Source organism: Furipterus horrens, unplaced genomic scaffold (assembly GCF_987537825.1).
Source record: "Furipterus horrens unplaced genomic scaffold, mFurHor1.1.pri manual_scaffold_4, whole genome shotgun sequence".
In the NCBI taxonomy this organism is placed as follows: Eukaryota; Metazoa; Chordata; class Mammalia; order Chiroptera; family Furipteridae; genus Furipterus; species Furipterus horrens.
The window spans coordinates 86187952-86200190 of record NW_028327174.1 but is presented as its reverse complement, the minus strand read 5'-3'; positions in this window follow the sequence as shown (position 1 = coordinate 86200190).

Below are 12239 nucleotides of genomic sequence, written 5' to 3'. Positions count from 1 at the left end.
GCAAATAAGTCTGGACTAAGTCCTGGAACTTTATTTTTATAAAACCCAGCAGGTGGTTCTTATGACCTGTGGGCTTGAGAACTACTGAACCATGTTAGTGGTCCGCACCTTGCTGTATCGATGCCTGGATCAATGCAGAGGAACTCCAGTGAAAGGTGTGAGCTGAGATTGAACTGCATTCAGTGGTTCAAACCTGCAGCCAATGTCAAGGGCCCTGGAGTAGATGCTAAAAAGCATCTTAAAAGTTCTGATATTGAACATCATTCAGGCTCCAGCTGGAAACCCTGTCATGCCTGCATGGTGTTCCTTTGCCCTTGTGTACACACACACACACACACATGCACACATACACACACACACAAAGACACATCAAGATTTATAAAGATTTGACTTCTGATCCAGATGGAGGTGTAGATAAATACCACCTCCTTGTACAACCACAGCAAAAATTACAACTAAACTACAAAACAACTACCACCCAGAACTGTCAGAAAATCAAGCTGTATAGAAGTCAGACAACCAAGGAATTAAAGAAGTCACATTCATTCAGACAGGTAGACAGGTGGAGATGTGGACATACAAAATATACTGGTCCCACAACCATGTGTGGTGGAAAAAATTGGGAGTATTATCTTGGGAGGAAGGGAACCCAACCCCACACCAGATCATCCCACCCAGGGTTCCAGTGCCAGAAAGGTAAGTCCCCATAACTTCTGTATGTAAAAACCAATAGGGGTTGGGATGACAGAAGAAACTGCTGGATTCTTAGGTGTCTCCTCTTAAAGGGTCCAAAATGGACTTAGGACTTAGGACTTACTCAGACTCACTTCCCATGGGCTCCAGCACTGGGGCAACAACTTGAAGAGTATCAGTGGCATATGGGAGAAACTGTAGTGTCTGACATCAGGGTGAATGCTGGGAGATAGCTTCCTCTCAGAAAAAAATTCCAGATGCCAGGCAGCAGCCATTTATTCCTTTTCCAAGCTCTCCCCTACACAGAGTCACAAAGTGGTGGCACCATATGTAAGACTTCATCAACCTGGTTCACATGGGTTGCCCCGCTCTGGCAGTTACCTAAGGTTCTACCCCATCCAACTTACTTTGTGCTTTTCTACATTAGGCCATGCTATTAAGACAGGGGGTCAAAGCAACTTTACCTAATACATAGAAACAAACACAGGGAGACTGCCAAAATGAGGAGACAAAGAAATATGGCTCAAATGAAAGAACAGAACAAAACGCAAGAAAAAGAACTAAACAAAATCGAGATAAGCAATCAATCAGATGGAGAGTTCAAACACTGGTTATTAGGATGCTCAAGGAATTTATTGGGTGCTTCAACAAAATAAAAAGACCCAGGCAGAAATTAAGGTAAATAAAGAAAAATTTATAGGGAGTCAACAGTGGAGTGGATGAAGCAGAGAATCAAATCAATGATTTGGAACGTAAGGAAGAAATAAACATTCAATCAGAACAGCAAAAAGAAAAAAGAATTAAGAAAAACTGAGAATAGGCTGAGGAACCTCTGGGACAATTTCAAATATACCAACACTCAAATCATAAGGGTGCCAGAAGGAGATGAAAAAGAGCAAGAAATTGAAAACCTATTTGAAAAAAGAATGAAAGAAAACTTCCCTAATTTGGTGAAGCTGATAGACAATTCCAGAAAAAAACAGAGTCTCAAACAAGATGGACACAAAGAGGACCACATCAAGACACATCATCATTAAAATGCCAAAGATTAAAGATAAAGAGAAAATCTTAAAAGCAGCAAGAGAAAAGCAGACAGTTACATACAAAGGAGTTCCCATAAGACTATCATCTGATTTCTCAAAAGAAATTTCAGGCTAGAAGGGATTGGCAAAATATATTCAAAGTGATGAAAAAGTAAGTACCTACAAGCTAGGTTTACTCTATCCAGCAAAGCTATAATTTAGAATGGAAGGGCAGATAAAGCGCTTCCCACACAAGGTAAAGCTAAAGGAATTCATCATCACCAAGCCATTATTAACAGGAAATGTTAAAGGGACTTAGTTAAGAAAAAGAAGAAATTCAAAAGTATGAACAATAAAATGGCAATAAATTCACAACAGTTGAATCTAATAAACAAACTAAGCAAGCAAGCAGAATCATAGATATGGAGATCATTTGGAGAGTTACCAGTAGGGAGGGGGAAGAGGAAGAATGGAGGAAAAGGTGCAGGGATTAAGAAGTACAAATTGGTAGGAACAAAATAGGCAGGGGGATGTTAAGAACAGTAGAGGAAATGGAGTAGTCAAAGAACTTATATGCATGATGCATGGACATAAACTAAATGGGGGTTGGGGAAGGATTGCCAGAGGAAATGGGGGGCAGTGCTGGGTAGAGGGAGCCAAATGGAGAGAAGTTGGGACAATTGTAATAGCATAATCAATAAAATATATTTATTTATTTTTATAGGCTAGGCCTCTTTTTTTTTTTAATTTTATTTTTTGTTATTCAATTAAAGTTGTCCCATTTTTCACCCATTGCTACCCCCACCCAGCCGACCCCTTCTCCCGCAATCATATCCCTCCCTGTTGTCCATGTCCATGAATCCTCCATACACGTTCCTTGACTAAACCCTTCGCTCACTTATCCCCCTTTTTACCCTCCACCTCCCCTCTGTTGACTGTTATTCTGCTTCTTCTCCTATTTAGTTCGTTTGTTTATGTTGTTCTTTAGTTTCCTATATTAGGTGATATCATATGGTATTTTTCTTTCTTTGCCTGGCTTATTTCACTAAGCATAATTCTCTCTAGTTCCATCCATGTTGTCGCAAATGGCAGGAGTTCCTTCTTTCTCTCTGCTGCATAGTATTCCATTGAGTAAATGTACCACAGTTTTGTGATCCACACATCTACAGGTGGGCACTTAGACTGTTTCCAGCACTTAGCCTGTTTCCAGCACTTAGCTATTGTAAACAGTGCTGCTATGAACATAGGGGTGCATAAGTTCTTTTGAATTAGGGTTTTATGGTTTTCAGGTATAATCCTAGTAGTGGAGTCGCTGGTTCAAAAGGCAGTTCCATTTTTAATCTTTTGAGGTAATTCCATACTGTTCTCCATAGTGGCTGCACCGGTCTGCATTCCCACTAACAGTGCAGCAGGGTTCCCGTTTCTCCACATCCTCGCCAGCACTTGTTGTTTGTTGATTTGTTGATGATGGCCATTCTGACTGGTGTGAAGTGGTATCTCATTGTGGTTTTTATTTGCATCTCTGATGGCTAGTGATGTTGAGCATTTTTTCATGTATCTATGAACCTTCCGTATGTCCTCTTCGGAGAAGTGTTTGTTCAGATCCTTTGCCCATTTTTTAATTGGGTTATCTGGTTTCTTGATGTTGAGTCGTATAAGCTCTTTATATATTTTGGAGATCAGACCCCTTTCAGAGATATCATTGGCAAGTATGTTTTCCCATATGGTTGGTTTCCTTTTCATCTTGCTGATGTTTTCTTTTGCTGAGCAGAAACTCTTTAGTTTGATGCAGTCCCATTTGTTTATTTTTTCCTTTATGTCTCTTGCCTTAGGAGATGTATCCATGAAAATATTACTACGTGGGATATCTGAAAATTTCCTGCCTATGTTTTTCTCTAGGACTTTTATGGTGTCACGGCTCACATTTAAGTCTTTGATTCATCCTGAGTTTATTCTCGTGTGTGGTGTAAGTTGGTGGTCTAGTTTCATTTTTTTTTGCACGTCCTCATCCAGTTCTCGCAGCACCATTTGTTGAAGAGGCTCTTCTCATTCTATTTTATGTTCCTTTCTCCTTTATCAAATATTAGTTGACCACAGATTCCTGAATTTGTTTCTGGGCTCTCTATTTTGTTCCATTGATCTATATGTCTGTTCTTATGCCACTACCTGACTGTTTTGATCACAGTGGCTTTGTAGTATTATTTGATGTCTGGTATTGTGATTCCTCCTGCTGCATTCCTCTGTCTCAAGATTGTTTTTGCTATTTGAGGTTTTTTTTGTTTGTTTGTTCCATATGAATTTTTGCAGTATTTGTTCTAGGTCTGTGAAATATGTCATTGGTATTTTAATAGGGATTGCATTGAATCTGTAAATTGCTTTGGGTAGTATGGCCATTTTGATGATGTTGATTCTTCCCATCCAAGAACATGGTATTTGCTTCCATTTATTTGTTTCTTCTTTAATTTCTTTCTTCAATGTTATGTAATTTTCAGAGTACAGGTCTTTTATCTCTTTGGTTAAGTTTACTCCTAGGTACTTTATTTTTCTTGTTGTTATAGTAAAGGGTATTTTTTTTGTTGTCTCCATCTCTGCTATTTTATTGTTGGTATACAGAAATGCCTTAGATTTCTGTATATTTATTTGGTACCCTGCAATTTTGCCAAATTCACTTATTATATCGAGCAGTCTTTTAGTGGAGTTTATAGGATTTTCTAGGTATACTATCATGTCATCTGCATATAATGAAAGTTTCACTTCCTCTTTCCCAATTTGGATGCCTTTTATTTCTTTTTCTTGTCTGATTGCTGTGGCTAGGACTTTCAACACTATGTTGAAAAGGAGTGGAGAGAGTGGACAACCTTGTCTAGTTCCTGAGTTCAGGGGGAATGCTTTCAGTTTTTGTCCATTGAGTATGATGTTGGCCTCAGGCTTCTCATATATAGCCTTAATTATGTTAAGGTATGCTCCCTCTATTCCCATTTTGCTGAGTGTTTTCATCATAAATGGGTGTTATACTTTAGAACTTTTCACCCCAAAGAAGCAAAATATACATTCTTTTCAAGTGCACATGGGACATTTTCAAAGATAGACCACATGATAGGTCACAAAACAAGCCTCAACAAATTCAAGAATATTTAAATCATATCAAGCATCTTTTCAGATCACAATGCCTTGAAACTAGAAATCAACCTCAGAGAAAAAAAATCAAAGTCACCCAAACTCATGGAGATTGAATAACATGCTATTAAATAATGAATGGGTTAACAATGACATCAAAGAAGAAATCAAGAAATTTCTAGAAAATAATGATAATGAGCACACAACAACCCAAAACCTGTGGGACACAGCAAAAGCAGTCCTGAGAAGGAAGTTCATAGCAATACAGGCATATCTGAAAAGGATAGAAGAATCTCAAATAAAAAACCTAACCATAATGCTACAAGAACTAGAACAACAACAACAAACAAAGCCTAGGGCAAGAAGAAGGAAGGAAATCATCAAGATCAGAGCAGAACTAAATGACATAGAGACTAAACAAACAATGCAAAAGATCAACAAAACTAGGAGCTGATTCTTCGAAAAAATCAACAAAATCGACAAACCTCTAGCCAGTCTAATCAAGAAAAAAAGAGAGAAGACCCAAATAAATAAAATCAGAAATGAAAGAGGAGAAATCAAGACTGATACCTCAGAAATACAAATGATAGTTAGAAATTACTTCAGACAACTGTATGACAAGAAATTTGACAATCTAGAACAAATGGACTAATTTCTAGAAACATACAACCTCCCAAAACTGAATCAAGAAGAAGTGGAAAGTCTCAACAAACCAATAACAAAAAAGGAAATTGAAACAGTGATCCAAAATCTCCCTGCACACAAAAGCCCTGGACCGGATGGTTTCACAGGTGAATTCTACAAAACATTCAGGGAAGAACTAACTCCTATCCTCCTCAAACTATTCCAAAAAATCCAAGAAGAGGGGAAAATCCCAAACTCTTTCTATGAAGCCAGCATTATCCTAATCCCCAAACCAGGTCAAGACACCACAAAGAAAGAAAACTACAGGCCAATATCACTGATGAACATCGATGCTAAAATCCTCAATAAAATATTGGCAAACAGGATCCAGCAATACATCAAAAAGATCATACATCATGATCAAGTGGGCTTCATCCCAGGGATGCAAGGATGGTTTAATATTCGCAAATCAATAAATATAATACATCACCTAAACAGAATGAAAGACAAAAATCACATGATCATATCAATAGATGCAGAAGAGTTGTGTTTAATGAGGAAAAATATGTTTTTTGAGAGTGGGGATGATAGATTAATAATAGTAGCAAGTAGTGTCGAGACTATGCAAGACAGTAGGTAATATTTACATTGTATGTTAATAATAATAAAAGAAAAAGGGGGAAGACTGCAGAATATAGTAAGAAAGTGGAATTGTATAGTATTAGATTTATATAGTAATTACATGCTATATATTTAGTGTGAAAGCGATGTTAGTTCAGCCTTTGTGTGCTGTCTTTTTTTTCTGGATCCACAGCTGGTCTATTGAAATGGGCCAGAGGTTCCTGATCCTGGTGGCAGCGGTGTGCGCCTGCATGCGGTGTTGGTTGCATGCCTGGGTAACACCCGTGTGCCCGTGGTGGCCAGGCATTTGCCGGGGTGTTCGTGCGCACACACAGTGGCCTGGCGCTAGCCCCAAGCCCACCAAGCCGTGCCCTGGGAGTTGGTCTCTTGCCCCTTGGGGCGGGGCCCCAGACACTTGTGCATGGTGGAAGTGGGCATCTGTGAGTCGCCACCAGCCGCAGCCACCCGCTGTTCCTGCACCCACCTGGGCAGGCACTAGTAGAGCTTGCGCAAGTGGGCTGGGCGCTGCTGGTGCTTATTGGGGTGGGCCAGGGGTGTCTGCGCACGGTCTCCTGCGTGCCCAGCAGGCCAACCCTGTGCCCATTGGTGCACTGATCTTATGCCTGTTGGGGTGGGTCCAAGCGGCACCATAATGCGCGGCCAGCAACCTGGTTGAGCGCCTGGGCCAGTGGAAGAGGGCACCTTCCTGTGCGTGCCCACATGACCCAAGGGGAGGGTTGGGGAGTGGGCGAGCGCACTTCTGCGCCTGCACTCCTGAAGAATGTCCTATCATCCCCAACCTTTCCTACCCTCTCCGCAGCACACAAGAGAAAAATGTGAAGGAAAAACATGTTCTTACATACACAGCAGTACGCTGTTTCTTGTCTCTCAGAACCAGATGCCACCTGGCCACTCCTGGCTCTGCCAGTGGTCAGAGACCTCCTCTCCTCCTGATTCCTTTCTAGGGAAGCCTGTGGTCACTGAAAAGTCTTTGGGTATTTCCAGCCGCAGCTGAGGAAGCCAACCTAGTCAGAAATCCCATCTCGTCCCTTTTTCCTCCACTATCCTCACCAAACAGGTTGTTCCCAGATGGTCTTCTCTGATGCAGCAGTGCCAAGGCTCAACTCCTGCCAGTGTCCAGAGACTCACTGAGATGTTCTGTCTGCAATCATTCCAAACTGCAGATGGGTCTCAGGAGCCAGAAAGCACAGCCTCCCCTCACTCCTCCACCATCTTTGAACCCCTATAATGTTGATTTGATGGTAACAAGTTCCTTTAGTTTTTTCTTGTCTGGGAAGCTCTTTATTTCTTCTTCAATTTTAAATGATAGCTTTGCTGGATAGAGTAATATTGGTTGAAGGTCCTTGCTTTTTAACACTTTGAATATTTCTTGCCAATCCCTTCTAGCCTGCAAAATTTATTTTGAGAAATCAGTTTATAGTCTTGTGGGAACTCTTTTGTAGGTAACTCTTTTTTTCTCTTGCTGCTCTTAAGATTCTTTCTTTATCTTTAACCTTTGCCATTTTAATTATGATGTGTCTTAATGTGGGTCTCTTTGGGTTCATCTTAAGTGGGACTCTGTGCTTCCTGAACTTGTGTGACTTTTTCCTCAACCAAGTTAGGGAAATTTTCAGCCATTATTTCTTCAAACATTTTCTCTATCACTAGCTCACTCTCTTCTCCTTCTGGTACTCCTATGTTGTGGATGTTGTTGCATTTCACTTGTCCCAGAGTTCCCTTAGACTTTCCTCATTCTTTAGAATTAATGCTCTTTTCTTTTTGATGCTTTGCTTGAGTGCTTACTGTTATCTTGTCCTCTAATTCATTGATTTGATCATCTGCTTCATTTAACTTGCTGTTGATTCCTTCTAGTGTATTCTCCATTTCATCCTGGCTGGTTTGGCTCAGTGGATTGAGCGTCGGCCTGCGAGCTAAGTGTCGCTGGTTCGATCTTCCAGTCAGGGCACATCAGAGAAGGAAAACTCTGATTCCAAAAAACCTCCGCTGCCTTGCGGCATACCTCTTCAGGGGAAAGGCTAAGGGAGTAAACCCCGACAGAAAATCCGGAGCCGGAGTCCCTAAGGCGGTTTGACGTTGTAGTCAACACCGGCAACTCCTGCGGCGCACCTGAAGCCAAGCTGTATTGACTCCGTCTTTCTCTTGGACCCTTCAGCTGCGAAGAGAGGGGGGGGGGTCTGCTGCATGGGCAACAGCAGACCCTCCATATCACCCTGCCCAGGCTCTGTAGCTTCAGCTTCACTGGAGAGGACACTCCAGCGTCATTGCAAGATGTCGATTCAACACGGGAGGAGACAGATACAGTGTCACTCCCGAGTTGGACTGCACAGCCATTCTCGGCGGTGCAGATAGACTCTTAAGAAGCTACACCATCGTCTCTCGAGACGGACGGCTGCCGACGATGATTCTCCATTTCAGATATTGTATTCTCCATTTCTGACTGGTTTCACTCTATGATTTCAATGTCCTTTTTAATGCTTTCTATCTCTTTAAGTTCTCATTGAGATCATCCATTCTTCCTCTAAGGTCCTTGAACATCCTTATAACCATTGTTTTGAACTCTGCACTTGGTATTTTGATTTATTCTATTTCATTTAATTCTTTTCCTGGGAATTTCTCTTGTTCTTTCATTTGGGTCTTATTTCTTTGTCTCCCCATTTTTTCTCTGTGTATTAGGTAGATCTTCTATGCCTCCCAAACTTGTTATAATGGCTTTATGAGGTAGATGTGTTGTAGGGGTCAGGAGCACAATTTTCTAGATCACATGAGCTCTGTGCTCCAGGAATGTTTCTTGTGAGCTATGTGTACCCTCTGGGTATACTTGAGTCTTTTTTTCTTTAAAAAAGTATCTGATACAATTTTGTTAAATGAGGTATAATTTACTTAGTTCAATGAGTTTTGACAATTGTATACACCCAAGACCAGATAAAGAAAGTTCCTTTGTGCTCAGTTGCAGTCAACCCCACCCTGACTTGGTACTCATTTTTCTGCACATTGGTTCAGTCTCTTCCTATCTAGGACCTCATGGGAATGGAATCATACTGCATGTACTCTTATGTCTGAATTATTTCCTTCAACATAATGTTTCTGAGAATCATCCATATTGTTGTACATATCAGTAGTCCTTGCTTCTAGTTGCTATATATCTGAACAAATCACAGTCTGTTTATCCTTCATCTGCTGATGGACATTTGGGTTTGTTCCAGTTTGGGGCTATTATAGATAAAGCTGCTACAAATATTTGTGTGCAAAGCATCGTGATTACATCTGTTTTAATTTCTCTTGAGAAAATATCTAGGAGTGAAAATGTAGGATCACAAGGTAAGTATGCATTTAACTTCATAAGAAAGTGCCATATAGTTTTCCAAATACTGTAGTTGTATTCTTTTACAGTCCCACCATCTATGGTGGTGTGGTACCACATATCCTCCAAATTCAGGGCTCTCAGTTTTTTTTTTAAAGTATATTTTATTTATTATGTTGTTACAGTAGTCCCAATTTTTTTCTTTCTTTTTAAAAATACTTTATTTATTTATTTTTAGAGAGAGGGAAAGAGAGGGTGAGAAACATCAATGTGTGACTGCCTCCAACTGGGGACCTGGCCCACAATCCAGGCATGTACCCTGACCGGCAATCAAACTGGCGACCTTTTGGTTCACAGGACAGCACTCAATCCACTGAGCCACACCAGCCAGGGCCCAATTTTTTTTTCCTTTGCTCCCCTCCGACCAGTACACCCCTTCCCTTCAGCAATCCCACTCCCTTTAGTTCATGTCTGTGGGTTATGCATATAAGTTATTTGGCTTCACCCTTTCCTATATTATCCTTAACTTCCCCATGTCTATTTTTGTACCAACCAGTTATGCTTCTTAATCCCTGCACCATTTCCCCATTTCTCCCTCTTCCCCCTCCCAGCTGATAACACTCCAAATGATTCCCATACTTGTGATTCTGCTCCTATTCTGGTTTGCTTAGTTGGATTTTGTTTTTATTTTTTAGATCCAGTTGTTGATAGTTGTGATTTTGTTGTCATTTTAGTGTTCATAATTTTGATCTTATTTTTCTTAAATAAGTCCCTTTAACATTTCATATAATTATGGCCTGGTGATGATGAACTCCTTTAGCTTTACCTTGTCTGGGAAGCACTTTATCTGTCCTTCCATTCTAAATGATAGCTTTGCTAGATAGAGTAATCTTGGTTGCGAGTCCTTGCTTTTCATCACATCGAATATTTTTGCCAGTCCCTTCTTGCCTGCAAAGTGTCTTTTGAGAAATCAGCTGATTGTCATATAGGCACCCCTTTGTAGGTAACTCTCCACTTCTCTCTTGCTGCTTATAAGATTCTCTCTTTATCTTGAACCTCTGGCATTTTAATTATGATGTGTCTTGGTGTGGTCCTCTTTAGGTCTAGCTTGTTTGGGACTCTCTGTGCTTCCTGGACTTGTACGTCTATTTCCTTCACCAGATTTATAAAATTTTTCTATATTATTTTTTCAAATAAGTTTTCAATTTATTGCTCTTTCTCTTCTCCTTCTAGCACCCCGATGATTCAGATGTTCGCACGTGTAAAGTTTTCACAGAGGTTCCTAAGCCTCACATTATTTTTTTCAATTCTTTCTGCCATATTCTGTACTGGTTGACTGTTTTTTTCTTCCCTGTGTTCAAAATCATTGATTTGAACCCTGGCTTCCTTTCTTTCACCATTGGTTTTATGTGGATTTTTCTTCATTTTATTTAACATAGCCTTCACTTCTTTCCTTATGCATTTGCTGTACTTAAGCATATCTGTCAAGACTGTGAACACCTTTATCACCAGTGTTTTGAACTGTATGTCTGTTAGGTTGACTACCTCCTCATCGCTTATTTCTCCCACTGGAAACTTGATCCGTTCCCTCTTTTGGGCCATACTTCTCTGTCTCCTCATTTTGACAGACTCCTGTGTTTGTTTGCCTCTGTGTCTTAGGTAGAGCTGTCATACCTGTTATGTTGTAAGGGGCGGAGCCTTAGGTATTCGTCAGTACGGGTGACCTGTGTCACCCACGTTGTGGCGCTGTATGTGGGGGAGGGGTCTGAGAGGTAACAATGCCACTTGCTCAGCACTCTCCCCTTTTCCAGGCACTTTTCCCACTTCAGGATGGGGTTGGCACCTCTCTAGTTGTTGTCCTGGCCATCGTTCTGAGTGGATGGGTCTGCAGATGTTCTAGGACTGTGGGGACCCTTTAAACAAGTGGACCCTACTGAGACACCGGCAGTTTCTTCCTGCATCCCAACCCCCACTGGTTTGCACAGTCAGAAGCAACAAGGCTTTATCTTTCCTGGAGCTGGAACCGTGAGCTGTGCTGTCTGGTCTGGTGCTTGGAGCACTCCCCAGGTGTCCCTCCCTACTTTTTAAAACATGTGACTGTGCTTTCAGCTATCCTGATGCTGCCACCGCTGCTGCCACCACCACTTCAGGTCCTCTCCCCTGGCTCCACCCCTCCTACCTGTCTGGATGAGTATTTCTTTATTATATCTTTGTTTGTTGGACTTCCATACAGCTTGATTTTCTGAAACTTCTGGTTGTCTCTAGTTTTGAGGTAGTTGTATTCCTTTCTAGTTGTGGAGGGAGATGCAGCGTGTATATCTAGGCCTCCATCTTGGTCGTAAATCTTTATACCTGAGTATTGAATGCTGTTGGTCCTCTCATGGGTGAAGTTAAGTCTTCAGGATGACTGACTCTATGGGTAAATCTCAATCACTATGTATGTGACACTGTGTAGGTGCTGCACCCAGAGGCAGATTTAACGACAGGTGTACTGGGTGTGCACCTTGGGACTGGACTTCTGAAGAGCCCCGCAAAACCCCAACTTTACATTTTTTTCTAATGATACCAAGTTTGGTTTCATTACTACACTGCATAAAATATGGTTAACATGTATTTTTATTTTCCCTGTATCCTTTTTTTTTTTAAGGGGCCCAATATTTTTTTCTGTACCCAGGGCCTCAACAGACCTTAATCTGCCTCTGGCTGCCCCCTGAGGCTGAGTTGTTTCTAGTAGAGTTTGGTGCCTGCTGGAATTCCCCTTTGGGTGTGCTACTTGTGTGGTTAGTTGAGTCAAGTTCTGGTGTGGTCTGAAACCCAGCACTGGTTGTGCTAATTTTGAA